General features: G+C 36.3%; 1 protein-coding gene and 1 long non-coding RNA gene across 2 annotated transcripts in view; both read left to right on the forward strand.

Annotated features, from left to right (window-relative positions):
• RSRC1 (arginine and serine rich coiled-coil 1) overlaps window positions 1–26,534 on the forward strand; it is a 434,436-nt gene that overhangs the window by 351,517 nt on the left and 56,385 nt on the right. The window lies entirely within an intron of this gene.
• On the forward strand, window positions 22,404–24,809 carry LOC125099485 (uncharacterized). Its single transcript, XR_007127214.1, has 2 exons — window positions 22,404–23,911; window positions 24,481–24,809. It is a non-coding gene; the product is annotated as an uncharacterized LOC125099485 (long non-coding RNA).

Below are 26,534 nucleotides of genomic sequence, written 5' to 3' on the forward strand. Positions count from 1 at the left end.
GCAATGTTCTGAGTACTTTACATATTTTAATTCTCTTAATCCTCATTAACTCTATGAAGTTTATGCTGTTATTATCCCTATACTATAGGGAGGATAGGAAACTAAGGCACAGAGAGTGCTTAACTTGCTCCATGGCTAGTAAGTGCTAAAGCCAGTACACAAACCCAGGCAGTATGACTCCAATACACATTCCCCTTTTCTAAATATAAATCACAGGGACGCTGGGTGGCTGCATCTGTTGGTCATCTGCCTTCAGCTCAGGTCATGGTTCCACGGTTCCATGCACCCATGGTTCCAGGGTCCTGGGATTGAGTCCTGCATGGTGCTTCTTGCTCAGCGGGGAGCCTGCTTTTCCACTGCCTGCTGCTCCCCCTGCTTGTGCTGTGTCTGTCTGTCTGTCTCTCTCTGACAAATAAATAAATAAAATCTTTTTTAAAATAAATAAATAAACATAAATCGCAACATTTATGATCAAATATAATATGATTTAATTCCCTCTTCTATTCATTGCCCTCTTCTCTGAATCTCACCTTAAGCATTTCTTTACTATATTTTTTGTGTCCTCAGATAGATCTGTACCCATATTAGGCTTGCTCATGGGTTTCTGGGTGAGTTACTTTAGTCAGAGGCACATTTTGTGGAGTTGTCTATGCCCTTTCCTCCTAGTGAATGGCTGGTTTATGTAAGACACCCACTTGTCAAGTTCACAACACCTTCAGAGTCTGGGCCTGGGCCACACCTAAATATCTATTTTCTCAGGCCCCTTTCTCAGCAGTCCTGGCTCTCTCAGTGCTTTGAGGTCCCTAGCATACAGCACACTTAGTACCAGGTCTTACCACACTCAGGGAGAGAACTGTTGTAATCCCTCCTTTCTTTCCTCTGTGGTTTCTTGCCTAGATTGTTCTTTCTAAAAGCCTTCATCCTGGGGTGGTTGGGTAGAGCAGTGAGTTAGGTGTACAACTCTTGGTTTCAGCTCAGATCATGATCTCAGGGTCCTGGGATCGAGCCCCACATTGGGTTCCCTGCTCAGCATGGAGTCTGCTTGAGATTCTCTCTTTCTCTCTCTCTCTCTCTCTCTGCCCTTCCCACTCATGCTATCTCTCTCTTTTTAAAATAAGTAAATGAAATCTTTTTAAATAAGTAAATAAATAAATAAAAGGCTTTATCATTATTTGGCTATCCATTATAATATGCAGAATTATTTCTTTTTAGATTTAAATATTTGAAACCACCCCCCCTTGTCTTACTTTATTAGGTAGTTCTATTCCAATATTTAAAATATCCTTTTTAAGGAAATTTGTGTTCCCATGATTCAGATTTAATAATTCGACATCTTTTGTAATGTAGTGTTTTGTAAAATATCTGTATAGTCTTTTAACACATTAGCTCTAATGTTAGAAAGCTGTTTTATTTTTCAAAAAATAAATCTGCTTAGCTTGACTGCATTGCTTTATTCCATATTTTTTCCTCAAGTTCTTTATTTAGTCCAAAATCACTCAAGAATAAACACCCAGTTATTTAGCGCAGCCGTCTGTGCTATTCCCCTCAGCAGTGATTTGTCCTTTATAGTCCCCTTTATTCTGTGTCTGCAAGATCTTGATTTTAAACATTTTTAACTTTTCTTTTGTATGGTGTTATCTGTCATATTATATAACATCAGCTGTTTATTCCTGCTTTAACGCTTCCAGTAAATGCTAATTCATTTTTAACTTTTTTTTTAGGATTTTATTTATTTATTTGAGACAGACAGAGAGCTCAAGCAGGGAGGAGGATCAGAGGGAGAGGGGGAAGCAGACTCCTCACTGAGCAGGGAGCTTGATGCGGGGCTCGATCCCGGGACCCTGAGATCATGACCGAAGCTGAATGCAGCTGCTTAACTGACTGAGACACCCAGGTGCCCCTTAACAAACTTTTTACAAAGAAGAGGATGCCTCATTTTCCTAATAGCTCACTCATACTGTTTTTGCTTCATATGCATTCAGCTGTACTCTGTGTGGACTTAGAAGTTGTTGAGATCACAATTTACTTATTTTCAGTAAGGTGTTCATGTATATGGAATGCAGATACTCTGATCTCTGTTTAACCATTTTGGGGCCTCCAGTGATCGACCATCATGTATTCCTTACTAATTTAAATATTTTCTGTGCTCTACACACACAAATTTCAAGACCAGCTAAAGGCTACAGCTTTCTTTTCAATCAGATATTTCCATTATAAATTAAACATTAGAAACCTGGCATACATATTGATGCCCACAGGTGTATAATCCTGTGAATAATGAAGGAAAGTCATTGCAGTATAAGGAGTCAGCTGTATCCAGTGGAAATAGCCCTGGCTTATTCTAGCTGAAGTAAGAGAATGAGATTCAGAGTGCCAGCTCTACCATTTACTGGCTCTGTGACTGAATAAGTCCCTTAACTTCACTGTGACTCTAAAGAGAGGAAGATGATAAAATCTGCCAAGAATTGTTATAAATAGAAATGGCATAGAGAATTTAAAAATTACTTTATACTGCATAGTACTGTATAAATGTAAAATGTTTTTACTTAGAATTGCAACACAGAAGAGCATAATGATCATCTTCGTATCATTCTCTCTCTCTTTTTTTTTAAGATTTATTTATTTTAGAGAGAGAGAGAAAGAATGTACGTGTTTGCTCGCACAAATTAGGGAAGGAGCAGAGGGAGAGAATCTTCAAGCGAACTCCCCATCCTGCGTGGAGCCCATCACAGGGCTCCATCTCACTACCCAAGGGATTCTGACCTGAACCAAAACCAAGAGTCAGATGCTCAACCAACTGAGCCACCCAGGCACCCCCATTCATTCTTTTTGTAACTTTGATCAATTCAAAAAATACACTGACCACACAGCACATGCTGGGTAATGTTCTAACCCATATGAATAGAGCTGTGAAAAAGAAAATCAAGGTCCCCATACTTAAAGAACTTATATTTCTAGAGGGGGAAAACACGAGATAAATATGAAGACAAATAATAAAACACAGTAAAATCAATAGGGATTAGTGTTTTCTCATCCTTTGTATGACCATAGAGGCCCCTTTAAGCCCAATTTCCCAATCTGTTCATAAATAAAAATAATGATGATGATAATAAGTCAACTATCATCTAAGAATGTAGTTGTGATAGAGTAGATATGAAACCATTTTATAGACCTCACAAAATTTTGTTGCTATTTTATTATTAATTAAAAATACTTTAGTGTGCCTCAGTGATTCATGGTAAAAAAGGAAATCACCGTTGAAAATACAAAATCACTTATTGAAATTTATGGGATGAAGATAATATGATGAAACTAGCTTATTTGAACTCACACTCCTGAGAACAGATTTTTTAAAAGCTGGTCAAAATATTAAGACATATGTCTGAAGGCATCAGAGAGTTATTCAGGCAGTGGAAAAGTATGGGTCCCAGTTCCAGGAAGAAATGGTGAGCTCAACATTTGGAGCCAGTTTTCCCCTAGAGATGATCCCAGTAATAACATCTGTCTGCCAGTTTTTACAGAGGTCACTGAAGGATTAAGAATCTGGACAGAGCTTTTGAGAGACTAATGGAGCTATGGGGATAAAATCTAGAACTCAGGCCCAGTCAAGGAAAGGAAGACTCTGATAAAACCAGCAGACTGTCAGTTGGGATCTTAAAAGATTATTCCATGAAAGTAAGGATGAACCAGAAATAAACAGGCACCCCTAGGGACCAAAGCCCAGGTTTGAATCATCTCAATTCCTGATTGAGTTAAGACAATTCAAGATTGCTGGTGCATCTAGCCAATTATCAAAGCAGATATAAATCCTTTCTGGAAGAAGGAAGCATTATCCCAAATTATCTTTAGAGTTGTTTCTATATGATATCCATTAAAAATAACCAGGCATATGAGAAAATAAGACAAGATGAAGAACCATGAGAAAAAAAGAGGACAAGAGAAACAACAATCAGTAGGAACAGATTCACAGAGGATCAAGACAGTGGAGTTTTTAGATGCAGATTTTAACATTACTTTGCTTAATTTGTTCATGAAAATAAAGGATGGTACTGATAATTTCAGGTCATATTAGAAACTCTTAAAAATTTAAAAGAAAATGTTAAACAGTAACTGAAACCAAGAACTTAATTAAGGCTTAAGGTCCAACTCTGCAGAGCAGAAAAAAAAAAATTAGAGACCTGAAAGATAAGAAGAAAACATCCTAAATGAAGCAGTGAAAAACAACAGATGGAAAGTACAGGTAAAAGACCTAAGGAATAGAATGAAATGAGTCACAGTGTCAATACTTACAGTCTCATTCTGCAGGTTGCCATTCCATTTTATTGATGATTTATGCTGTGCAGAAGCTTTTGAGTTTTATGTGGTCCCACGTGTTGATTTTAGCTTTTATTTATGCTTGGGATGTCTTAGGGAAAAATCATGGCCGAAACCATAGATATATCTCATATATATTTATAATTGTTATATCTTCTTGATGAATTGACCTATTTATCATTATATCATGACCTTCCTTATTTCTTATTACCATTTTTAGCTTAAAGTTAATTTTGTCTGATATAAGTACAGCTACTCCTGCTTTCTTTTGGTTTATACTTGCATGGAATGTCTTTTTCTATCCCTTCACTTTGAGCCTATGTGTGTACTTAAATCTGAAGTGAATCCCTTGTAGACACTATATAGTTTGGCCTTTTTTTTTTTTTTAAATCAGTCCAGCAACTCTGTGCTTTTTGATTGGTGAATTCAATACATTTACATTTAGAGTAATTACAGATTTCCCCTGCTATCTGAAAGTAGAGCATTCCAGTGAAATCTTTCATAAGCCAAAATGATATAAAGCAAAGCAGTTATCATTAATATATATGGGAAATTTTTTGAGCATTCCCAGACTTGAAAAAATAACCTCTTTTCTGGTACTTTAGGACACATCTCGCTAATAGATCCAAAAGATCAATTGAGGTAAGGGATAGATGCTCACAGGCATAGTTCAAAGCTATGGGATGGCTCTAGATGTTGAAATGCTGAGTATAGTTCCTGGGGAAGGATCTTGGCAGTCTCATTCTTGGGGTATATGCTGCCTCTACAGTAGCTCACTATAAAACAAACAGTGCTATTTTTGCCTTTTGCAAAATCCTCTTTGGATTGCTTTTAGTTAACGAAAATAGGTACTAACATAGGTCTTTTGTAAAAGTGAAGTGGCATAATGCGAACTTGAGTTTTCAAACTGCAAGGGATACCTAGACAGATATGTAAGGACCTACTAATGCCATTGTATTAGTTCCTTTCTGACTGTTTTGTAGTTGCTTTGTTTCTTTTTCCTCTGTGATTTTTCATGGTGATTTGTTCTGTTTCTCCTATCTTTATCTTTTGTGAATCTACCCTATGTTTTTGCTTTGTGGTTTCCGTGAGGCTTACCTAAAACATAGATAAAATAGTCTGGTTTAAGCTGATAGCAACTTCAATCACATACAAAAGCTCAATCCTTTTAATTCTCTCTTTTTATGTTTTTGATGTCACCCTTTTACCTCCCTCTTTTATATTTTTGATGTCATAATTTACCTCTTTTTTAAAAAAAGATTGATTTGAAAGAGAGAGTGAGCGAGTGATGGGAGTGACAGAGGAAGAGGGAGAGAGAATCTCAAGAAGACTCCATGCTAGGCACAGAGCCCAACACAGGGCTTGATCTCATGACCCTCAGATCTTGACTAGCTGAACTCAGGAATCTGACGATTAACCAGCTGAGCCACCCAGGCCCCCCACAAATGACCTTCTTGTATATTGTGTATTTGTTAACAAACTATAGTAGCTATTTTAATACTCTTTTCCTTTAACTTTTATACTATAGTTAAGTGGTTAACACACCATCCTTTTTCAGAATTAGAGTTTCCTAAATCTGACTGTGTATTTATCTTTACCAGTCTGTTGTATACTTTCATACATTTTTATGTCACTAATTAACATCTCTTTTTGAGCTTAAGGAAGTTTCCACATTTCTTGCAAGGCAGGTCTAGTTCTGATGAACTCCCTTAGCTTTTATTTGTCTGGGCAAGTCTTTATTTCTCCTTCACACCTGAAGTATAATGTTGATGTGTAGAATATTCTTGGCTGGCCATTTTTTTTTTCTTTCAACTTTGAATATGTCATTCCACTGTATCGTAGCCTATAGGGTTTCTGCTGAGAAATCCACCAGTAGCCCAGTGGGGGTTCATTTGTAGGTTATAATCTTTTTTTCTCTGGTTGTGTTTAGGATTCTTTATCTTCGATTTTTAATAGTTTCACTATAGTGTGTCTTTGAGATAATAGGCTGATCTATTAGCTTCATGAACATGAATGTGCAAGTCTCTCCCCAGATTTGGGAAGTTCTCAGCTATTGCTTTTTTTTTTTTTTAAGATTTTATTTATTTATTAGAGAGAAAGAGAGCATGAGCAGGGGGAGGGGCAGAGGGAGAAGGATCCTGATAAGGGGCTCAATCCCAGGACTCTGGGATCATAACCTGAGCCAAAGGCAGACGCTTAACCAACTGAGCCATCCAGGTGTCCCACTATTTGCCTTTAGGAGGGAAATACTTTTTGCTGGTCCTAATATATCTGGGCTTTTCTCTAACCTTGCATGAATACACCTGTCCCATAATTCTTACTCTCTCTTGTAGCTGAATTCTTAAGCTTCAATGCCTTCTCTGTAACTCACCATGCTGGCTGAAAAGATGGCTCGTTTTTGTGGTTTCTCCCTTGCCCACAGATCCTGGTCTATTTTTCTGAGTGTATTCTGTTTACCATTTACTGACATTCACTCTTGCTGCCATACTCGGAAGCATGCACAAGAGCCAGCTGCTGAGTTGGGGGGAGGAGGTGTGGGGTTAGCGCTTGTGGCATTGGGGGTGCCCAAAGGCCTGGGGGGGTATCCTCAAGTGAGTCTCCTGAACAGACTTCCTACTGAAGTCCTGAGTGTGGTCATCCAGAGCTGCATCCCCCTGATGTTTTTGTTCTGATTTCCCTCCATCCCTCCCTGCAATCGTGGAGTTCTCGCCTCAGTACTCCAGGTTCTGCTGAAGAGAAACAAGTTTCTCTAGCAGCATCCCACACAAATGGAGAAGCGAGCTCTCATTCCCTGTTCTCCTTTTTTTCCACAAGAGAGGTCCCTGCCACTGGTTCAGCTCCATTATAGTGTTGCCTTGGGGGAACAGCAGTGGCAAAGTTATTCTTCTGGCTCTAGTGCATCCAGACTCATTTGTTTTTGTTTTTATTTTGGTCATCAGCATGCTGGAATCTTCCCTTGGGAGAGCTGAACTTCTACTCTCTTTAATCAGATTGTTTCTGCTCAACTCAGCCTCATCCATGGTGGTTTCCCCAACAATGGCTGAGAGGGTGTGGGGTAGGTTTGCCAGCTCCTGTTGGGTTTTGCAGTCCATGCTAAGGTGTGTCTGCATATTACCACATGCACAAATGTGAAAGACTCCTTCCAGGCCCATTGGCATATGGCGCTGGGTCCTACAGCTCTCAAAAGATGCTTTTTGTTCATGGATGGATACCAGTTACTTGTTTAAAAAGAGGGACGTCTTATACGACTGATGTCACTCCATAAAATTTAATCTGAAGGGTAAATAGTTGGTAACATTGTCAGTGAAAGTCACTTTGTTGAGGTTTTTCTCTAAATAATGATAAAAATGTATGTAGATCACAATTATTACTTGGTAAATTGCAACTTTCTTTTTATTTTAAAAGTTTCTTCAAATCACCTGTTGTGTGTCAGTTCACTATATGAAGGGGAGTAATACCATAATAAATAAGTTATTTTATCCACTTGTTCATTCTGACAGTTATTATCCTACAGGTTCATGTCTTCTTAATGCTAGTCTTGATCATGATAGTGACATGTCATCTACATAAAAGATGTTTGTCTATTTACTAAGCCAGGAAGACCTGCATCCAGTTGATCTAAAATCTGTATTTTATTTTGTAAGTGTTGGTTTGAAAGAAGCCAAGAATTATAGTTTTATAATATTTACATTTAAAAATCAGTCTCTTTGAACACTCTACACCTTTACCTTCTAATTTTAGAAGTACCACTACAAGAGCGACTTTAAAGGGAACTGTGCTGCAAAAATGATTCCTCTGGTACATAGATGATTTTTGTCTATGCAATCAGAAGCTGAAGATGAATCAGTTAATACCATGAACACTTTTATACTACACTTCACCACCTTCTCAGAGAAATGAAACAGTGTGGCAAAGATCAGTAGAATGGTTATAACTAAAGCCTGCTTTTACACTATGTTTAAAAATCTACGCTTGTTTATCAAGAAGAAAACTGATGTCGAGTTATATAAGCTGGCAACATGATCTGCCTGTCGAGTTATCTTACATTTAATTTTTAGGAGAAATAAGGAGATACATCTATTTGCTAAAGATCAAACACGGGCCAGTGTTCACATCAGGAAGACAAATTAGCAAGTACATGAATCAGGTTCTATTTATATAAGATGAAGATGGCTTAGCCTAAGTGAAAACACTCTGCCTAATCATACTATCAGTATCTGGAAATAGTAATTACCTGTTAACTGAAAAGAGATGAAATTCAAATAATTTTTGCAATTCATAATTATTAACTTCAGTAAAGGTCAAGTCTTATTAATAACTTTAATGATGTCAGAATATGTTCACTATAACAAATTATTAGCTCTATAAAAGAAATATGATCAAAATCTAATTAGAGTGTATAAATGTTTATCTCCTACAGCACACCTTATAATCTGCCTTTGGCCATAAGATGTATGACTATAACATATTCAGAGATAAATATTTTAAGGATATTAAATTATTGATTATATGTTAATCAATATGTATTATAAATAATGAAGTTAGACCTAGTTTCTAAATAGAATATTTTATCCTAAAAATATTTTATTTCCCAAAACATACTTTTAGGCTTACTGGCAGACTAACAAGCTTTAATCTTGCTCTTAGAGGTTCAGAATGAGCATCCAAGAAGAATTTAATACTAAAAAATTTTATAGAAAATCAACCTTATTTCTCTATGCTATTAGAAATATACTTATCTGACCATTTTTACTGTAATTGGACTTTCTTGAAAGTATATATAGAAGCTTATATTTTTTTTGGTATCACGTGGTGTTCTTTGTTCTTTATTTTGTGTTACTAACTGATAGCAGAAAATTAGAGGATTAATATAACTGATAAAATATTTTCTAAATTACAACTATTTATACTTAATTTACTTGGTATAAAATTAAGAAATAGAATAGAGAATATTGTTAAAATAGTTTACATAAGGCCTGATTATTTGTACAAATTTAGTATGATTAGTTAACTAAACACTGTTTCAGAATAGAGGAAGCTGAATTTTTTTATCTAAAATCATAATCTGCTCAATTCTGGACATTTCCACCTTGTTATAAACTGTTATTAATCCAAGATGATCAGCAGGACCCAGTGAGCCCATCTCTGGTGTCAAGAAAAAAAGAGCTAACCCTAGACTGGAAAACCAAACAGAAGCTAAGGCAGAGGATTTGGGCAATATCACACTAGAACCCAGGCTTAAAAGATATGAGGCCATGAAACAAGACTACTTCACATGAGGATTGAAAATAGCAAGTCTTCTCTTTCTAAAACACTTGAAATAGCTTCATGGTAGAAAAGTATATCCTGGGGCGCCTGGGTGGCTTAGTGGGTTAAAGCCGCTGCCTTCGGCTCAGGTCGTGATCCCGGGGTCCTGGGATCGAGATCTGTGTCGGGCCCTCCGCTCAGCAGGGAGCCTACATCCTTCTCTCTCTCTCTACCTGCCTCTCTGCCTACTTGTGATCTCTGTCTGTCAAATAAATAAATAAAATCTTTAAAATACATAAATAAATAAATAAAATCTTTAAAAAAAAAAGAAAAATATCTCCTTCCTGCATCCTTTCAACTTCTCTCTAGAGCATCATCTGTCCACCATTTTTATGTATACAGTACACATTAAGAAATATATTCTACTTTGCAACCTGATACACATATGCATATGTACATATAACAATACATGTACAAATAAACATGAAAAAAATTACAAAAAATCCTTATCCACTTTCATTTTTTCCCCCTGATTTCATTGCATCTTCAAACAAAAGTAAAGGGCATCCATTAATGGATCATGATTCTCATTTTGAAAACATTGCTCTGAAATAAGTTTCCCTCATATTTCTCCTTTACCCAGATCACTCTCATACCTTAAGTACAAAGCCTGAAAAAATGTTCTGCTTTTGCCTAGGATTTTAGTTAAACTGAAGGTAGTAAATTGCCACACACATTACTGGAGTTTTCTTAAGGTAAAATTTTAAGGTAAATCACTATATTGTAGTAATATGAAATGAAGTTAAGCCATTCAAAATTAGAAGCAACTATATTTCTTTAACTTGGCATCCCATGTGAACTCAAATAATTCTTACCTGAGTATAGATCATTTCCCTGGAAGTATCTGTGAACTTTTAGAGGACAGTTTGTGTTCTTACTTAGGATATAATTATCTGATAGGTTTCTAGTTAATGTAAAATTTACAGCTTATAAGTTGAATATTATGTATGTAGGTGATATATTTCTTCACATCTTTAGAGTTTATTAAGCTAGATCAGAAGGACCTTCCTCTTTAACACTGTTTTCCAACAGAAATCACTAATTGCCAGTGGAATTCATGTTAATGGGAATTTGATAACCAAGCCAAATCTGACTTCATGATGACTCAGATTATAAACTTGAATCCAAGTTGTGGAAATGGCCTGAATTCATGTGAGATTGTGTTGGAAGCCAATCTATACACAGTTTTTTCTGTCCATAAAAATCTTTCAATTTATGAATAAATTTTAAAATAACATTATCTCAGAAATGAAAATCCAGATTTGGAACAAGTAGACTTTTGAAAAGAAAGAAAACTAAAAAGATGGATGGGGTTTTCTTCCTAGCCAGGTTGTTTAAAGTGTATGTCCCCTAAAGTAAAAATGGCATTTCAATTTTATGATAGCAGCAGTGATACTCTAAGTCACACAGCTATTAAGTTGGTAAAGCCACTATTCGAGTACAGTTCTAATGCCAGAGCCCAAGATCTAATCACTAAAGCATACGATCTTCCACTGTGCTGTCCTATGATGGTATCTCTTTTGAAAGTGATTTTATCCCCTCCATTTCCCAAACTAGTTTATGTTCATCTATCTTTTTTAGAGATGGGAAGCATAAAGATAGTAAGATTTAAATTGCCAGATTTTAATCTAAGTGTTTATTTTTTTATTGGTGAATTGAATTACTACTTAGGATCTATTTTGAAAATTTGTTTCTTAAGACTTTGTATATTATATTTTGTTTTGCCTGGAGTTATTCTTTTAAAATATTATATTTTTAATAATATGAACCTATCTGGTAGCAAATGTGAACCATGTATAAAAAGCATAAAGAAGGAAATAAATACACATAATCCTACCACCCAGAGAGAGACCTTTGGCTACATTTTACTATATCCTCCTAACCTTTGCTTATTTTACAATGTTGAGATCATACAGCATGTACAATGTTAGTTTAATTTTTCAGTTATGTATTGTAAGAGATGAGAGGAGTCCATTTTCTCTAGGCCTCCATTTTTTTACATAGTAAAAATGGAGTATAAACACACCTTACCCCACCTCCCACTCTACAAATCCATTTCACTTTTTTCAACCCCCAGGTACATATAATTTTGTATTCTGCATTTTTCACTGGTTATATAAGATACATATTTAGTTATTTTCTCATGTTATGAAGGGCTTTGAAAACACTTTTTTAAAAAGATTTATTTATGTATTTATTTATATATTTATTTGGAGTGAGAGAGAGAAAAAGAGTACACACAGAGGAAGAGGGAGACGGAGAAGCAGACTCCCCACTGAACAGGAAGCTCCACACGGGGCTTGATCCCAGGATTCTGGGATCATGACCTGAGCCAAAGGCAGGTGCCCAAGCAACTGAGCCACCCAGGCACTCATGAAAACACTGTAATGGTTGTATTTCATACTTACAGGTATCATATGACTTAACTTACACGTTTCTCTATTACTGGATGTTTATACTGGTAGCAGCATATTTTTTCAGAGATATGTAGTTCAGTAATAGGAGGTTCAGTAATAGGAAGCAGTCCAGGTGTTAGAGCTTAGTGCTATACTTATATGAGTACTTCCTGCTGGTACTACATATGTGGAAAGTCATTCCACTTGTCTATAAAGAGGCTCCCTGTTCAATCTTACGGAATTTGTATTTCCAGAGCTATAAACTAACCATGGTAGAAGGAGGGACAATTTAGGCCAAAGAGGTAATAATATTAGTTTTTCCCTTTATTTGCATAGTATTTTACAATTTATTTTTTTTTTTAAGATTTTATTTATTTATTTGACAGAGAGAAATCACAAGTAGGCAGAGAGGCAGGCAGAGAGAGAGGAGGAAGCAGGTTCCCTGCTGAGCAGAAAGCCCGACGCGGGGCTCGAACCCAGGACCTGGGATCATGACCTGAGCCGAAGGCAGCGGCTTAACCCACTGAGCCACCCAGGCGCCCCAGTATTTTACAATTTAAAGTGAACTTTCACAGTGTATGTTATTTAACCTACTCTTCTCAATTCTGTGAGATAGGAAGTATTAATCTCATTTTATAATTGAGAAAATAATGTTTAGTTAACTCCAAAACAATTCTTTGTAGTAGACAATAGTTGCTTTCGAACAAGGTTCAATACTGACTCTCCTATAATAGAGGATTTTTCAGTTGTTTTATTTAGTTAATAGAACAATGAAAATATTAGCCTTAAGTTAAATCCACTCAGTCCTGAAATGTAATGCTTTTCAGTATTTGACCAACTATCAAATTGCCCAGTCTAACTTTTTTTTTTTACTTTTATAAATGGTTAGAACTATCCTTTAGACATAATTATAGAGAAAACATTCTGGAAAATGTTCTGTGTGCACTTGAAAAGAATGTGTATTCTGTCACTTTAGGATGAAATGTTATTAATATATCTCCTAAGTACATCTGATCCAGTGTGTCATGCAAGGCCATGGTTTCCTTGTTTATTTTCTGCTTAGATGATCTGTCCATTGCTGTAAGTCGGATAGTAAAGTCCCCTACTGTTACTGTATTATTATCAGCGAGGTTTTTTTGTTTTTTGGTTTTTGTTTTTGTTTTTGAGCAGAGAGCATGTGGCAGGAAGGGGCAGAGGGAGAGGAGAGAGGGAATCTTAAGCTGGGCATGGAGCCTGATGCAGGGCTTGATCTTATAACACTGAGATAATGACCTGAGCTGAAATCAAGAGTAGGATACCTAACTGACTGAGCCACCCAAGTGCCCCTTCAAGGAGTTTCTTTATGTCTATTATGAATTGATTTATATGTTTGGGTGCTCCCTTGTTGGGGCATAAATATTTACAATTGTTAGATCTTCTTGATGGATAGACCTCTTTTTTTTTTTTTTTTTAGATTTTATTTATTTATTTGACACATAGAGAGAGAAATCACAAGCAGGCAGAGAGGCAGGCAGAGAGAAAGGGGGAAGCAGGCTCTCCACCAAGCAGAGAGCCCGATGTAGGACCCGATCCCAGGACTCCAAGATTATGACCTGAGCTGAAGGCAGAGGTCTAACCCACTGAGCCACCCAGGCGCCCTAGACCTCTTAATTATAATGCCCTTCTACATCTCTTGTTGCAGTCTTTGGTTTAAAATCTAGTTTGATATAGGTTTGGCTACTCTGGCTTTCTTTTGATGTCCATTAGCATGATAGAGAGTTCTCCAACCCCTCACTTTCTTTTTTTTTTTTTTTTTTAAAGATTTTATTTATTTATTTGACAGAGAGAGATCACAAGTAGATGGAGAGGCAGGCAGAGAGAGAGAGAGAGAGGGAAGCAGGCTCCCTGCTGAGCAGAGAGCCCGATGCGGGCCTCGATCCCAGGACCCTGAGATCATGACCTGAGCCGAAGGCAGCGGCTTAACCCACTGAGCCACCCAGGCGCCCGACCCCTCACTTTCAATTTACAGGTGTCTTTAGATTTAAAATGAGTCTCTTGTAGGCAGCATATAGATGGATCTTGTTTTTTTATTTCATTCTGATATCCTGTGTCTTTTGATTGGAACATTTAGCCCATTTACATTCAGAATGATTCTTGAAGGATATGAATTTAGTGTGTTTCCTATAGAGTTGGTGTTTCTGGTGATGTACTCTGGTCCTTTCTAGTCTTTGTTGCTTTTGATATTTTTTTCCCTCCACTCAAAGAGCCCCCTTTTAAAATTTCTTGCAGAGCTGGTTTAGTGGTCATGAATTTCTTTAGTTTTTGTTTGTCTGGGAAACTCTTTCTCTCTCCTATTCTGAATGACAGCCTTGCTGGATAAAGAATTCTTGGCTGCATATTTTTCCAGTTCAGCATGTTGAATATTTCCTTCTACTCCTTTCTGGCCTGCCAAGTTTCACTGGACAGATCTGCTGTGAATCTGATCTATCTTCCCTTGTAGGTTAAGTACTTTTTCCCTTACTGCTTTCAGGATTCTTTCCTTGTCTGTGTATTTTTGAGTTTGAGTATGATATGCCTTGACAGTGGTTGGCTTTTGTTTAATTTAATGGGAATTCTCTGTGCTTCCAGGATTTTGATGTCTGTGTCCTTCCCCAGATTAAGGAAGTTTTCAGCCATAATTTGTTTGAATAAAGCTTCTTTCCCTTTTTCTCTCTCTTCATTTTCTGGGGCTCGTATGGTATGAATGTTAATTATGTTTTAATAAGTCACTGAGTTCCCTAGGTCTACATTTGTGGTCCATTACCTTTCTTTCCCTCTTTCCATCTTCTTTCAGCTTCATTATTTTACGTAAGTTTATCTTCCATATCATTAATCCACTCCTCTCATTTGTCCATCCTCATTTTTATGGCCTCCATTTGTGTTTGCCCCTCAGTTACAGCATTTTTTATTTTGGTTCTTCTATCTCAGCAGTAAAGGATTCTCTAGTGTATTCTCTGCTTTTTTCAAGCCCCGCTAGTATCTTTATAATCATTGTTTTAAATTCTAGTTCAGACATCTTATATTTATAGTGATTAAATCCCTGGTTATGAATTCTATGTTCAGTTCTTTTGGGGTGAATTTCTCTGCCTCATCATTTTGTTCAGAAAAGAGAAGAAAGAAGAAAGAACAAAAACTAGATATTGAGTGTGTTTTTGTCTGCTTGTTAAAAGAGTCTAGATCCCAAAATACTACCTACCTATCTATGTAAGCATCAGAAAATAATATATATATGAGAAAATAAAAAATAAAGTATATGTATAACTAAAAATGAAAAAAAATTTTAAGGAAATGAAAAAAATAATAATAAATGAAGAATAAAAGCAAAAAGGAAACTATACCCTGTTTCTCCTAGAGCTGAAGCTTTGCAGCACTCTGTGCAGTAGTTTGGTGCCAGGGAGTCGTTTGTGCTGGTCTTCTGGGGAAGTAGCCCACAGCCCTGATTCTCAGTCTGACTTGTTTCAGTGGAAAGGTCCTCTAGGGCCAGGTGGGTGGGGCTTCGTGTAAGCAGTTCTGGCCTTCACTAGGTGGCACTGTTTTGCTCCCTGAAGGCTTTCCGTGCTGCTGCCACAATGCATATGGCTGCATCTGGTTCTCTAGCCCCTGAGCTGAAAGTTTGCTCCCTCAACTCTTAAGTGAGGTCTCATAGAAGATCAGTTAATCACCGTTGTTGTGTCCCCAGTTTCCATCCGAACCCTGTGTTCACCCTGCCTCTGCCAGAGCTTTTTTATCACAAGCACCCAACTAAGTTTCCAAACCACATTTTACAGAATCCTGTGGCCCAGACCACACTGTTCCACCAGGGAAGGGTCTTGCGCACTTTAGCCATTTGCTGGCTGGTCCAGGAAAGCTGTCCTATGACAACATAGTAGTTCACAGTTTATGGCAACAAAGAACAGAAAACGGGCACCAAGACCTGCTGGTCCCAGCCAGCTTTTCTGCTCCTGTGCCTGAAAACAGCGTAGATGTTGGCGTCACCTGATCTTGGACCACAGTGTCAGACCACAGTGTCACTCCTGCGATTCTTCCCTACTACCCCACCTGAGCACCTTTAAGCCAGTACATCCCCCACTAAAGCAGACTTCTAAAAGTTCAGATTTCGTGCTCAGCTGTATAGAATATTTTGCAGTAGCCCCATCAGCAAGCTCCCTCCTCGCCACCATGTCCACAGTGATGGCTCCCTCAAGACTACTCTCCACACCTCCTACTTTCCAAAAGGTGACTTGAAGTTTTTGTTCTCTCTGACCTCCGATTGATTTCTTGGGTGTTCTGGATGACTTGATAACTATCTAGCTGTGTGCAAGGGACAAGACAAACTTAGGGTTCCCCTACTTCTCCGTCATCTTAACTCCTCCCCTGTAGTCACAGTTGGTTTTATTTTTTTCAATTGGTTGGTATTTTTGTCGAGAAAACAGTAGGTCTGTGGTTTACATGACAATCTACTTTCCAAATATAGACTTTATTTAGGAATTTTTCACTAGAATTATATATTGTCCTTTAGCTTCCTGCACATTTATTGGCATGAACTGAAGCATGGAGAAACTTTGCGATTTGCTCTTAGTTCCTCAAAGCCAATTTATATTCCCCAGGAGGAGAGGTAAAGCTCTCAAAGTCTCACATATAATCGATGGTTTGCACACAGCAGGCATCAAAATTGATGCTGTTCTCCTGAAGGTAGAACTGCCTGAAAACCAGGTGACTGCAAAAACAGACCAGAAAAAAAAAAAAAAAAATGAACATGTTTATACATACACACACTGTGGTTGTGGCGGCCAGTTAGTTAATCCTTAGTAAAAGAAAACTCATCTAAGTGGTTATTCCCATTTTATTTTTTCATATAAAGAAAAATTATTTAGTGCTTTATTTTGCAGCCTCAGTGTAAATTTAAACTACAGTAAGATGCCAGTTCGTACCCATTAAGATGGCTGTAATCAAAAAGACAGATAATAAGTATTTTTGATAACACCGAGAAACTGAGAGAATGTGAAACATTGCTTGTGAAAAGATAAAATGCACAAAATTGGAAAAGAGTTTGACATTTTTTTAAGAAGTTAAGCATAAATTTCCTTTATGACTCAGCAGTTGCACTCATGGAGGTGTTTAACCCAAGAGGAATGAAGTATGTGTACAAAACTCATACACAAATATTCATAGCAGCATTATTCATAATAGCCAAAAAGTGGAAATAATTCAAATATCCATCAAGTAGTAAATTGATAAACAAGATGTGGTGTACCCATCTAATGAAATACTATTCAGCAATAAAAAGGAACGTACTGTGGATACATGTTACGACATAAATGAGATTGAAAAACATTGTGCTAGGTTAAAGAAGCTAGACACATGTAGGATTCCATTTGTATGAAATGCCCAGAGATGCAAAATGTCCAGAAATCATGCTAGGGGTAGGAACAGGGAATATTTGCTAACTTATCTCAGCATTAGTTGGCTTTCTTCCCTTTCAAACAAACAAACAAAAAATTAAGCAGGTGGAGGGGGGAAGGGTCTCTTTCCTCCTTTAGGGCCTTCACCTGTGCTGTTCTGTATATCTGAAATGCTGGAAAGTTCTAACTTTACCTGGCTAATATATACCAATACTTCAGGTATCAGCTTAAATATTATTTCTTCAGAGTAATTCTGTCCTAACCTCATAGGTTAATCAAGGCTCCCTGTGATGCTTTCCTTTAGCATAGCATGCTGTCTTTTCATAGTATTTATCACAATTGCTAGTCATTCATTTATTCAACGAGTATAGGAGGTGAACAACCTCCTATATGCCAGGCACTCACTCTTCTAGTCCCGGTCTACAGGAGAAAACAAAACATGGAGCACATTGTGGTGGGGAGCGACAGATAATGAATGAATTAGTAAAACATAGAATATATGAAAAGGTGCTAAGTGGTATGGAGAACAGGAGAAGTGATGAACATTGATGGATGGCTTGAGGGAGGGATGTTTTTTATATAGTATCTTCAGACAAGGTCTCTCTGGGGGAACCTGGGTGACTCAGTTGAGCATCTTCCTGTGGCTCAGATCATGATCCCAGGGTCTTTGGATGGAGCCTGCATCAGGCTCTCTGCTCAGTGGGGAGCCTGCTTCTCCCTCTCCCTCTGCCTGCTGCTCCCCCGGCTTATGCTCGCGCGCGCTCTCTCTCTCTCTCTCTCTCTCTCTGACAAATAAATAAATAAAATCTTAAAGAAGAGACTTTTAATCTTAGGAAACAAACTGAAAGTTGCTCGGGGAGGGGGTGGAGGGATGGAGTAACTGGTTGATGGACATTGGAGAAGGTTTGTGTTGTATATAAGACTGATGAATCACAGACCTGTATCCCTGAAATAAATAATACATTATATGTTAATTAATTGAATTTAAATTTAAAAAAAAAAATGTCTTTCTATAATAAGACAACATCTGAGCAGAGTTTTGAATGAAGAATATACATATCTTTCAAAGTTAATATTTTCTTGGTTTCCTGATATTCTTGATAAATCCCACTTCAATAAATCTGTATTTTTAAAATTTATATTGATTGGTATTTTGTCTTCTTGATAATTCTTCAAAATAAGAGATATAGAAAATGCAAATAGTAGGGACGCCTGGGTGGCTCAGTTGGTTAAGTGGCTGCCTTCGGCTCAGGTCATGATCCCAGCATCCTGGGATCGAGTCCCACATCGGGCTCCTTGCTCGGCAGGGAGCCTGCTTCTCCCCCTGCCTCTGCCTGCCTCTCTGTCTGCCTGTGCTTGCTCACTCTCTCTCCCTCTGTCTCTGACAAATAAATAAATAAAATCTTTAAAAAAAAAAAAAAGAAAGAAAATGCAAATAGTATAATTATATCTCTTGCCAGCTAATGTATATAAATTTGTATTACATAACATCTTATCACTACAAACACTTTGGCAAGTTAAAATACATTAACATTTTCTCCAGAATGTCAGAATCCTTTTACATTATTACTGAAATCTATCTACATCTCTGAACATATGTAAAAAAACAAACAATAGTAATTTCTTTTGTAGAGATGACAGAGAGTAAGAAAAGAGTGTAACTTACTAAAACTAGGAAAATTAAACTTTCAGACATAATGAAACTGAGACAGTCTTAAACATTGTACAAAGGCCATTGTACAAGGGCACAATTCTGACTGTTAGTCCCCTTTTCCTAGATTCTTAATGGTTTCTTTGTTTTGACATTTATCTTTTATATCTGTAGAGAGCTATATATTACCTACTGAGAGTTATTTTTTTTTATTGGCAAGGACAGTCTTGAATATCTACAGAGATAGAACATCACTTTTATAACTTACGCCTGTCTTTGCACCAATTATTTCTTTCTTTTTCAGCAGTACCTTAAAGTAATAGAGTCAAAACCTGGTTAAATTTCTGAAATAGACAAGAAAATCTAGTTAGTAGAAGTTACTGTGAATCAGAAATCTGGTCTGTTTTGTCCTAGAAATTCTTTTCTTCTCTTCTCAATTTTAATATATGAGGTTCTGAAAAAAGAAAAAATATATGTACATGTGAAGTCCTCAGTAATGGCTTATCAATCAGGTTTTTTCTGAAAGAAACATATCTAGGGAAAGAGGTTAAAAATGGAGAATGCTATCCTTTTCATTATTTAATGTGTGTAGAAGGTTATTGACTAAAAAAAGGAAAAATTAAATAGAAGAAACTTGTTAACAAAAAGAAAAACTCATGGAAGATATCAGCATCATATGGCATTTTACCACTGTAGATTAGTTTTGCTTTTTTTTTTAATCTACTAATTATAATAGATGTTAAAAATCCATTGGGGGGCGCCTGGGTGGCTCAGTGGGTTAAGCCTCTGCCTTCGGCTCGGGTCATGATCTCAGGGTCCTGGTATCGAGCCCCACATTGGGTTCTCTGCTTGGCGGGGAGCCTGCTTCCCCCTCTCTCTCTGCCTCTCTGCCTACTTGTGATCTTTGTCAAATAAATAAATAAAATCTTTTAAAAAATAAAAAATAAAAATCCACTGGATTAATACAATCATTCTGGGCACAACAGTCAGAATATCTTTGAGAGTTTTTAAAATACAGTATATGGATTTCTAGGCCTCACTCCAGGCCAGAAGAATCAGGACCAGCCTAGTGATTATTATTTAATAAACCAATTCCAAGCCATGGATTGGCATTTTTGAACCATTGCTCTAAAACCATTCATTTTGTAGCTAATAATATGAAATGGTCCATTATATTTTTTACAAATGAAGTTGGCTTTAATGTATACAAACTATTGCCTTCAGGAGCGCCTGGGTGGCTCAGTCATTAGGCATCAGCTCAGGTCATGGTCCCAGGGTCCTGGGATGGAGCCCTATATCAGGCTTCCTGCTTCTTCCTCTCCTACTTCCCCTGCTTCTGTTCCCTCTCTCACTGTGTCTCTCTCTGTCAAATAAATAAATAAAAGTATTTTAAAAAGCAATATTATCTCCTTCAAAGGAGTCAGTTTTTAAGACATTGCCTTGTAACTGTATGGCATCACTCAATTTTGTTTTTGTTTTTACCTTACTAAAAGCAGTTTAACCAAGCTTGATACCCCACTTTGTCCACCAGATATGACTTCAAATGTCCAACAATACTGGAAGAAATATAATCCATTCTCCAAGAATTGAATATTTGACAACGTTGAGATTATTCAAAAGATTGCTGGGTAGGCTGTGAAAATCCAAATGTTAAAGCAGTGTCTTCATCATTCGAATAAGTGATGTGTGAGGGAAAACACTTACATGTTCTAGATTGTTTTTTTATATCAATCTCATTATTTTAAGCCTCATCTCCTCAACTGAATTATAGCATCTTGGATGTGGAAACCATATGTTTCATACTTCTCTGTAATCTCAGTACTTGCATGGTACCTTACTCAGAATAGTCACTTCTAATACCTGATGATAATATTTTCTAACTAATGATGTCTGTACACTGAACTAATGAGTCTTTTACCTGTAATACTTTGTGATAAACAACACAGACTTGTTAGGGCAGTCATGTTTGTGATATTGCCAGTAGCTGTAAAATGACTTATTTAACTGATCCATCACACCCTTAACATTGGCCTTATTACTAACAGATTTTGCACCAATGGGTATCCAGTACAGTCTAGAAATCTTGATTACCCCTCATTTTCTCTTCATTTTTAAAATTACAGATCTTGCTTTCAACCTTTCAGTGTTTTTATTCAGAAGAATGTTTTCCTTAGCAAAAGTCAAGGGTAACTGTTTAGTGCTTCAAGTTCATCTTTCACATGTATTTGCTCAGTGTTCACCTCTGGAACCAGGCAGAATTCCCACAGCATGCAAAACTACATGGGGAAGAAAAGATTAGAAACTATACAAAGAGGGGGGCACCTGGGTGGCTCAGTTCATTAGTCTTCAGCTCAAGTCATGATCCCAGGGTCCTGGGATCAACCCCTGCTTTGGGCTCCCTGCTCAGTGAAGAGTTTGCTTCTCCCTCTCCCTCTGCTCCTCTCACCTCTGCTTGTGTGCGCGCGCGCTCTCTCTCTCTCTCTCTCTCTCTATATATATATATATATATATATATCTCAAATAAATAAATTAAAAAAAAATTTTAAAAACCATACAAAGAGGAAATGAGGGTTTTTCCCCACTAAGAATTAAAAGCTCTCCATCCGTTAGTTTATCTGGATATAGTAAAATCTGGCTGTAATTCAAAGAAATCTATGTTACTTTAGTCCCCCATGTCTACAGTTTCAGTTACCCATGGTCAACCAGGGTCCGGAGTCAGTTATCCTCCTTCTGACATAGCATAGCCTAGCACTACATCACGATGCCTGTGTTATTCACCTCACTTCATCTCAGCATTGATCACACCACATCATCATAAGAAAAGGGGCAAGTACAGTATAATAAGATACTTTGAGAGAGACAGGGAGAGAGGCCCCATTCACGTAACTTTTATTATAGTGCATTATTACAATTATTCTATTTTATTATCAGTTATTATTAATCTCTTACTGTCTAATTTATAAATTAACTTAATCATATGTGTGTGTGTATATAGGAAAAAACGTAGTATATATAGGGTTTTGTATGGTCTATAGTTTCAGGCATCCACCAGATATCTGGGAAAATATATCCTCTGCTGATAAGGGGGTGGGGCAGCAGGACTACTGTTTTTAGAAGTTTTTTAACCAATTAATTTGGAAGAAAAGAGATAGATAATAAATTAATTTAAATTATTTTGGATTTCTTTCAAAGAATAAAAAGCACCAAAGTTGAGAGGTGAACCAATTGTAAATATCAAAAGTGTTTTATTTGTTTTTAGATTTATTCATTTAGCCTTTTAAGCCTGGTATTTAATTAATCTAGAATTTAATGTATTTAAAGTTAAAAATATATTTACATTTATCTGAGGAGATTCTTAGAGAAAAAAAAGTTATACATTGGACTTGAAAGTCCTCTAAATGAGAAAATTGTGGGGGTTTTTCTGATTTTTATATTATAGTCTCTTAGAAATTGGGCAAATTATAAACACCATGGCCTGCTTATCAGTAACTGATATTTGGGCGTACTAAAACTAGATTCAGTTGCACATTTTACATGAATTTGTCTGTGAACTATTTTTCCTTGAAAGGTGACTATCAGAAAAACATAAACGCAAATGTATTAGTTTGGGGTTTTTTTTTTTTTTAGAAGAATGCCACCTTACCACCACTTCCACTGCAAAATTAAAATTTTTAATGCACTTTTCTAAACTCTGTTAGGTTATATTTATAGTCTGTGACTGATTACAGAGCCTTATCATTATGCCCTTAAATGTGGTTTAATTCATTATCATGAAGTGCCTATCCAGGGGTATTGTAACCTACATAGGCTAGAGCACATCATCACAGGTATATTTTACACAGGAACTCTGTGAATCTCTGGGGAAATAGACCAGAGACCTTCAAAACCACTAATTTAAGTCTAACTCAACAGAATTAAAATTTCTAAACAAAATTTAGAAGGAAGGACAGCTCTGAGCTTTCAGAAATGGCCTACAGAAACAGAAAACCACTTTGCTATTTGAAGGAGGAATTTGAGCTTTATTCTTGTAGGTTGGTCTGTGGGCTGCCAGGAAATAGTATTTATATTGCCCTCTCACTCAGCCCCAGAGAAAGTGTTCACAACTTCCTTGATCATCATAGATTGCTTTTTGTTTAACATATATGTAAGTCATGTTAAGTATCAGATAAAACCCTCTTATTTGTTTCCTCCTTTATTCACTCCCTAATCCCCATCAAACCAGAACCAGTGATCCTCCTTTATGTCCAGGTCACTCTTTCTGCTCTGTTCACATGGCTAAGTAACTAAGAGACAAATCATAGGTACTCATTAAAAACTTGCTTATTGAATAAATAAACCTTAATGACTTTCTAGTTCATCCCTCCCACCCATCTCACACATTGGGAAATTGAGTTACAAATGGTTATTTATCCAAGTCACACAAGAGAACAAACTAGCTCACATGACTGGGAAAAGTCTGAGTTTGGAATTTAGGTTGGTTGATAGCATTGGAGTTTGTTTTTCTTCATTATGTCAGCTGCAGTAAATTTGCCAGTCCCTAAAGGAGGCAGAGTAAAATAGCCCATAGAACTGCTTTGTCACACACTAAAGACAGTAATCAAGCAAAAGTATTTAAAGAAACAGATTATCTTAAATATGAATCTGTATACAAACAACTGTTAGAAGCTTCTTGAAATTATGAATCATGCCCAGTATTCCTTTCCATTTTATAATTGGATCAACTCCCCTGCTTTTTTTAAGTAATAGTAATAATAATGTTTGTTCCACTAGAATGTGAGCTAAGAGACATCAGAGACCCTGTGTGTGTGCTGACTTTGGTATGCCCAGCACCCAGCAAAGGGCAAGTAATGTAATAATTAAAAATGATGACTCCCCAAGGAATTCCAAAAAAATTAGACAGTAAAGAGTTCATTTTTAAATATGACATTAAACCTTACCAGTATAGAAAGTCAACTAAATAATAAAATCCTTTAGTGTTATATTTCTTATTTATTGTTTGACTCTGCTTGTCTATTTTTGTCCTCAGTTGTACTGAAATTAATAAATTCTTTTTTAATAGTGAATTTAACAAGTTAGAGTGATAAAATTCACATTTATGAAAACAAAGCTACCAGTCAGTAAAGAAAAAACGAATAGATGAGTATAGTTGCTGAGGATCTCATCCAAATAATTAAAACAAAAGATTAAAACTATAAATTCAAAATGTATTTGCATGTCTGTGTATTTTTGTATGATGAGTAAGCCTACTAATTTTTTATGTTTTACCTATGTAACATAAGTCTTAATCCAGCAAATTATTATTCTTTAACTCAATTTTGTATGTAACATTTGTAATCAAATGCATGATGTTATAAAGAAATTGTGGTTTTTTTAAACTTCTAGTTTTCCATTTAATTATTTTTCTCTTATCTAGCATTAAGAAGCAGCAATTCTCCTAAAACAGCTCTTGGATTTTTCAACAGATGGAAGTTTATCTTAGATCAAAACAAAGCTTCTGTTTCAGTGTAGTTCTGCCTAAAGGCAGGAGAATAGACTAGAAGACTCCTTAAAGTCCCCTCCATATCCTCCATATATTTTGTTGAGAAGTTTCACTAAATAGATGGACCCTATAATACCCATAAAAGAAGAAATCATGTACTCATCAACTTTCATGCTTTGTAAAGTCATTTTCACCTTTATTATTGAAAAGTTGGCACTCAGAAATATAGTAAACAAATGTAATACTTTAAATTATTGTTTCTCAACCCATTGGAAAAAGTTCTTATTTCTGCACTTTACAGTTATAGTATCCCTACATTATTTTTATTGTAATTGTATTGCCAAATCAGGTGTGAGATTAGATGTTGGATGTTACATGTAATCTGCACAGAAATCAAATTATTTAACCTCTAAGCCCACAATACCCCTCCTGCTGGTTTGCTGTTAAATATTCAGTATTTTCTTGTCATGAATACAAATGGAGGACAAATTAGAATCTACAGACAGCTGACCTGAGCTTCAGATTAGAGACTGGGGGGCTTGTGCTGTTTTAAATGTTTTAATTATCATAGTCCCAGTAGCCAGTTGAAGGACACACATAAATTCATTTTTTAACAAAAGAAAAAGAAAAAGCTTCCTCTTCCTTTTTCTTCTTAATGTGAATGTTGGAGTGTGATTACATTTGCACTTCCATTGGAACTATGCTAATTTGCTGCATGAAATTAGGTCTATTAGTAGTAATAATTTTTAAACCACTAAACACTTATAGTAGTATTTTCTGTTTTATGTTTCTGTTGTAGGAAAGGTGATATATATTCCCCATTTTAGTTCATAAGCTATAGATGTGTATTTACTTATAAAGCCTAATTTAGACAACAGGTCTGATTGTTCACATTCTATGTGGTGAAAATATATGGGAATAATGAACTAATTTAGAAGTGATAGCATGTATTTGCATCAGCAAAAAGTAGAGACCCCAAGTAAAATGAGCTAGAAAGATCATTCTGGGAATGAAAAATACTGAATGCTTCATAGTTTGAGATTTATTTTTCTATGTTGCTGCTCAATTGAAAACAGTTAAAAGGGTATGAAGTAATTAATAAGTAGAATGTTGTATTGGCAAATGAAATAAAATTTTTGTGGGCATTTACAAAGGAAGGAGATAAACATTTATTCTTTAAAAATATAAATTTAAGATTTTTTAAAAGTAACTTCATTAATATTCATTTTCAAGAATATGTTATTCTGATGCCTACAGTCTTGAATTTGCATTTTTTGTTTCTTGTATATGTTTGTGTAACGTTGATTTGATTAGTTATGCCTGACTAGTAAGCAGTGAAACATTTTTATATACTCTTGGGAAATAAATTTGGCAGAAAATCAGCATGAGTAGATTTAATTATCACTCTGAGACCTTTTCCTTTTCTAGCTTAGTGATCCTGAAACTCCATGTGTCTCACTGAAATCTGTGTGGACGCTAAGCTTCGCTTCCCAATTTGTTCTTCCATGCAATGATAAGCCAAGCAATTACTGGTTTATTGATTTTTCATCATGGCAAATTTAAAGTTGATTTTTTCCTGAAAAGGCAGGGGTGATTAAGTGTTTCCCCTCGGTTTAGTACAAGAGAGCTATGTGGCAGAATCTAATATCCTGAGGTCAACCTCTGCAGGCAGATAATACGGTGTCTTGGCCACGTGTTAAAGAGAGAAATCAGGGCTACAAATGTGATAGGATATATGTGGAGACAGTTTAATTTGCTCCATTTATATGAACAAGTCATGTGGCACATGCTTGGAAAACATCATTTTGAATGGGCTTAGAAGTGAGGCCCACGTGGGCAGAATGAGTGAGTACAAACAAGAAAGATGTTATTAGTTATTAAGGGAATTCCACTATCATTTTTAAATGAAAATAAGTAAACCATTGGTATCTAAGATGTTCAAAACATAGAGGGAAATCCACACATGCTATTATGAAGATTTTCTGCTC

Source organism: Lutra lutra, chromosome 1 (assembly GCF_902655055.1).
Source record: "Lutra lutra chromosome 1, mLutLut1.2, whole genome shotgun sequence".
Lineage (NCBI taxonomy): Eukaryota > Metazoa > Chordata > Mammalia > Carnivora > Mustelidae > Lutra > Lutra lutra.